We start from the raw sequence: 6,000 nt of genomic DNA on the forward strand, positions 1-6,000 counted from the left end.
TTATTTGGGGATTTTCGGTTTGGGATTTGGATTCTATGATTAGGATGTTTTCACTAAAACTCCTGTTGAAATTTAATCCCCATTGTGAGTTATTAAGAGGTGGAAGCTTTAAGAGGCAATTAAGTCCTGAGCAGAATGGATTAATCCATTAATGGATTAATGCACGAATGCATTCTTCCTCCAGTAGGTCTGTTACAAAAGTAAAACTGGCTCTGCCTTTTTAGGCTTCTTCCTCACCATTTGCGTCTGTGTACCACCTTGAATCTCTCCCAGAGTACTCCCACCATAAAACAATAGTTTTTAACAGGGAGAGAAAGGACTCAGAGACAAGAGGTTCAAACTTAATCAATCAAAGTTGGCTTTAATGAACTACTTTAGATATTAGAGTTTTATAATTGTAATTGGTTCTACTCTTTTTTTTTGTCAGTTGTGAGGCTTGAACTCAGGGCCTGGGTGCTGTCCCTGAGCTCTTGCTTAAGGTTCTACCACTTTGAGCCACTTCTGGTTTTTGAGTGGTTTATTGGAGATAAGAGTCTCACAGACTTTCCTGCCTGGGGTTGGGTTTGAACCATGATCCTCAGATCTCAGCCTCCTGAGTGGCTAGGATTACAGGTGTGAGCAACAGTGCGTGGCTGATTTTACTCCTTACTTTTTAACGTTTAACTTTGGGCAGTACTAGGAGTTTGAATTCTGGTCTTCACTCTTACTAAGCAGGAATTCTACCACTTGAGCCACTCCACCAGCACCTCTTTGTGTTGGTCTTTTTCTTTCCTTTTGTTTTTCCCTCAGTACTAGAGTTTGAACTCCAGGGCTCTTACCTGCTCAGCTTGCTTGCTTGCTTGCTTGGCTGGTATTATACTACTTGAGCCATGACTCTAGCCCAGCTTTTCGTTGATTACTTTGAAGATGAAGTCTCTTGGACTTTTCTGCTTACGCTGGCCTTGAACCTCATTCCTTCAGATTTCAGGCTCTTGTATAGCTAGGATTATAGGCATGAGCCATCGGCACTTGCAACGTGTTGGATATTTTTGAGATAGGGTCTCACTTTGCGCAGGGGGCCTAGCCTGGACTGTTATCCTCTTATTTGTGCAACTTCCCCAAGTCTCTAGGATGATAGGTATACACCAGTAATACCAGCCATTGCGCTTTCCCCATAGCTTGGGAGACAGATGCATGCCACCACATCCTGCCACTGATGAACATATAGAATGTCAAGAACATTTATGCCTGGTCTGGCCTGGAACCCCAGTCCTCACCTCTGCCTCCCAAGCAGCTAGGATTGTAGCCTTCAGGTACCAGGGTAGTCCCTGCGTGATTGGTTTTAAAACTTAAACATCACTGATCAAATAGAAGTTTTGATTACCCCTAACTTCCCCCTCCCCCGGCCCCCCCCCCACACCCCCTTTTTTTTTGTCCTGGGGCTTGATTGAACTTGGAGCCTGGGCACTAGCCCTGAGCTCTTTTTGCACAATACTTAAAGCTACAGTACTCCTTCTGGTTTTCTGGTGGTTAAGTGGAGATAAGAGTCTCGTGGACTTTCCTGCCTGGGCTTCGCTTTGAACTGAGAGCCTCAGATCTCAGCCACCTGAGTAGCTAGGATTATAGGTGTGAGCCACCAGCGACTCGCTTTTTCCCCCTCCCTTATTATTACTTTCTCTCCAACCTTGTATTCTAATCAGCTATATTGGGCAACTCAATTTTTAATTAACTTATGATCAGTTGATTAAATTACACTCCATACCAACCATGGCAGTACAAATCCCATTCTTAAACTGATCGTATCATATTCAGTTTGCTGTATACATTTTTTTCCCTATTGTATCAGGACATGCCTAGTACAATCAGGTTTTTAAAAGACTCTTGAGAAAAAAGGAGTCTTACTAAAGAATCATCACTATGTGGACAATAGCCTGAGCTCTGCTAGGTTAATTACTCCACTAGATTTGTTCCAAAGCAAGACAGCATGCTCTGTCTTGTATGGACACACTGAAACCCTCCTCTGGCTCCACACCCTCCTCTGTATCTTCATGTATGTGCAGTTGAAAACCCTCAATTTCAGTCAAGATCCAACTCATGCCCAATTCATATTATTTCTCCCTCGTCCTTGTATTATTATAAAATGTAATTAGTTGTTTGGGATCTACTATTCAAAGGTCATGTGGCCAAAGGAACAGAGCACAGATATTGAATTGGAGGACTTGATTCAGGGTCCTGCTGGGGCCTCTTGTAGCTTTGCTTTAATTCTCAACTGACCTTACCCAAGTTAGTCTTGTGGATCCTCCTCTTCCTCCCTTGTGAAGAAAAAGAAGTTCCTTTTATTACTGTGTGTGTATTATACTGGGATTTGAACTCAAGACCTGGTGCTTGTTAAGCAAGCCGTGCCCTTAGCTGCTTGTGTTATTTAAAAGGACTTGCAGAATGGGGCGAATAGCAATGCCTACTTCATGGAATTGCTTTCAGAATAAAATATATAGTGTCTGGAGAAGCCATAAAAATGCTATATAAACATTAAAAATAATGGTAATATTTATTTAGTTAGTTATTTTGGTTGGTCATGGGGCTTGAATTCTGGGCTTGGGCGCTGTCCCTGAGCTCTTCAGCTCAAGGCAAGCGCTCTACCGCTTGAGCCACAGTGCCATTTCTAGTTTTCTAGTGGTTTATTGGAGATAAGAGTCTCACGGACTTTCCAGCTCAGGCTGCCTTTACCCTCAATCCTCAGATCTCAGCCTCCTGAATATCTAGGATTACAGGCGTGAGCCACCGGCACCCGGCTGGTAATATTTATTAAGATCTTCACATCACCGGCAATTCCCCTTCTCACTACCAGCTTGTTGATGTTTTCTTACCAACTTCCCAGAAAGTCTCTTTTCCCAAGCTTTTCTTTTCCCTGGCCACTCTTCTTGCATCAGCAGAAACATCAGTTCCTCACAGAAGCTTTCCCTAGTGGCTCACGCCTGTAATCCTAGTTTCTCAGGAGGCTGAGATCTGAGGATCACAGTTCAAAACCAGCCCGAGCAGGAAAGTCCATGAGACTCTTTATTTTTTTTTTTTTATCATGTCTGCTGTTACAATATTTTATTAGTTTGTCTTCATTGGAAATGTCATGATTTCTATTTCATTTTTTTTAATTGTGAGACTACGGTATAGAGGAGTTATAATTACATGGCTCCATGAGACTCTTATCTCCAGTAAACCACCAGAAAACTGGAAGTGGCGCTGTGGCTCAAGTGGTAGAGCACTAGCCTTGAGCTGAAGAGCTGAGGGATAGCACCCAGGCCTAGAGTTTAATCCCCACAGTTGACAAAAAAAAAAAAAAAAGCTTTCCCTGGCTAACTGAGGTCCCATGTTTATATTCGTGGAACAGGACTGTTCTCTTGATCAGACTCTATAGATCTAAATAGTCATTTGAATAATTTGCCTTCCCTCGTTAAGATTCCCTGGCAGATGATCTCATCAGAACAGGCTGAGCCATTTACAAAATAAAGCTGATTTTCTAGGACACATGACTTACAATACCACCAATCCTTCCTCAAACTGAATTAGCTGGAAGCTGGGTGTTTCCCAGGGTCCTCTACCCAGAAGTCATAGAGAATCCCCACATTGCTTACTTTTTTTTCCACAGGCCAGTCCTTTCTCGACAGCGGGTATGTGTTTGTAGAATGAAAACCCAGTCTCGTATGGACACTCTTCAAAGATGAGTTGACTGGCGCCACCAGGCTGAATGTCTTTGACCAAGCCCAGAAGCCTAGAGGCTTAGAGGCCTTCAGTTATATAGCCAGGAGTGGAAGACAAGAGGAATTAATGAAATCAGTCACACCCACTGTCTAGGATCAGCTTTTGAGCCTCTGCCATTGAGTCTTGGGTACTCCATCTAGAAGGCCCCTTCCTGGTGGTAGCCATACCCATTTTTGTCCTTTCCATCTGTGGGAAACAATGGGATCTGTGGAGCAAAGGAGAGGAGTGGTAGTGTAGGAGCAAGAACAAGGAAGTGCTCCAGGTTACTTTCCTATCAGGAGGAGGTGTAATTACTAAAACCCATGATGGCCCACACCTGAGTCAAAACCCAATGTGGGGCACACTCCTGAACCAACACATAGCACAATGACCCGCTTCTAGATCATGATTAAGCTACTGTCAAATATACTTATAGACCCTGTTCCCCATATGAAGGGATACATGTAGTCCTTCTGTTACTCTAAAATTAAGAGTCTTAATTTTAGCTACTGTACCCAAGAACTAAGGAACATCTGTAACACTCCAGTCACATAAAATACTTTGATGCTGGGCTGGGCTGGGATGTAGCTCAGTGGCAAAGTGCTTGCCTAGCAAGTGCAACATCCTGGGTTCGATCCCCAGTACCAAAACAGAAAAGACAAAAAAAAAAAAAAACACTTTGATGCTGTGGCTTGGATCTACCAAAAGAGTAAATCCTGTTCTCTTCCCCTCTGGTGGATAGAGGACTGCCTTTTTTTTTTTTTTTTTTGGTCAGTTGTGGGGCTTGAACTCTGGGCCTGGGTGCTGTCCCTCAGCTCCTCAGCTCCTCAGCTCCAGGCTAGCACTCTACCACTTGAACCACAGCGCCACTTCCAATTTTCTGGTGGTTTATTGAAGATAGGAGTCTCATGGACTTTCCTGCCTGGGCTGGCTTTGAACTGCGATCCTCAGATCTCAGCCTCCTGAGTAGCTAGGATTAGGACTGCCTTCTTAATCTGCCTTTCCACCTTTTTTTTTTTCCTTGTGTTTCCCTCCCTTCTAACCTGTAGGACAACTGAACACAGTGCTTTCTTCAATTTCTGAGATGCCGGTGCATTCCCAACACTTGTTGAGACCAAACTTACCACCCATGCACCGCGTGAGGATCCACTGCATGTTCCATGAGATATAACCCCTTTCCACCTTGGCCACAGGAGCCCATGAAATCAGATTCTAAACTATTTCTGTCTCATTAATCATCTCCTCTACAAGGTAGAAACTTAAGGAATTTATAGGGCAAGTGTACATTTTGTTGTACCTAAATTTAAAATGCAAATTAGAGGACACGTAAACTTTCCCTCTAGAAAGTCAGGAGACCCAAGCCACATCTCCTGAACCTCCAAGTTAGGAGGCCCTGGCCACTCACAAAATACTGGGGGTCATTTATTTAAAGGGCCTGTGGGATTTATAAGGGGCCAGGCCCTTAAGGTTGTGCAGTTACAAGGCATGCATCTCGCCCTCATGAAAACCATTGTAGGCCACAAAGTCTATGTCCCCCCAGTCTACCGGGAGATAGAGGAAGACAACAGAGTAGAACCTCTCACATAATGGCCTGGACTCAGGGCAGTTCACTATGGAAGGGGAGGATCCTTCCCCCGTATGTACGTACATATGGTGGTAGCCTGTAAGGGGATGCCCTCAAGCCCTGTATGGTTGGTTCACAGGTAGCCTGGGCTCAGGGGCAGGCCACAAGAGGGAAGGATGTTTCCTGTAAGCTGGACCCATGAAGATAGCCTCTGGGAAAAGCCCTTAAATCATATCTAGTTATGTGCCCTCTTTCTTTCTTTTCCAGAAATGGGAAACAAGCTCTCCCTAGCTTTGGGTTCACTTCCTGGGTTGTATTCTGTATCATTGGAAAGAACTTGACCTCCTTGCCCACTGTTTGGTCTGAGTATGCCCTAGAAGATGGGATATTCTGACCTACCAGTGGATTCCTAGATGAAGACACCATCCTACAGTTGTGTTCTGTAGAAGGCTAGAGAAATGGTCAGAAATCTCATGTGTCCAAACATTCATAGCTTTATGCACGAATTCAAAAGAAAGTTTTGACATGGGCCATTTTATCAGAGCTGATTTCTTTACCTCTGCTACTTTAGAGAGCTCCCACTTCTTTTTTTCTTTCTTTTTTTGTCATGGGGCCTGAACTCTGGGCCTGGGCACTGTCCCTCAGCTCTTTAGCTCAAGGCGAGCGCTCTACCACTTGAGCCATAGCGCCACTTCTGGCTTTTTCTGCTTATGTGGTGCTGA

The sequence above is a fragment of the Dipodomys spectabilis genome, unplaced genomic scaffold, assembly GCF_019054845.1.
Source record: "Dipodomys spectabilis isolate Male_0828 unplaced genomic scaffold, ASM1905484v1 ptg000108l, whole genome shotgun sequence".
NCBI lineage: Eukaryota > Metazoa > Chordata > Mammalia > Rodentia > Heteromyidae > Dipodomys > Dipodomys spectabilis.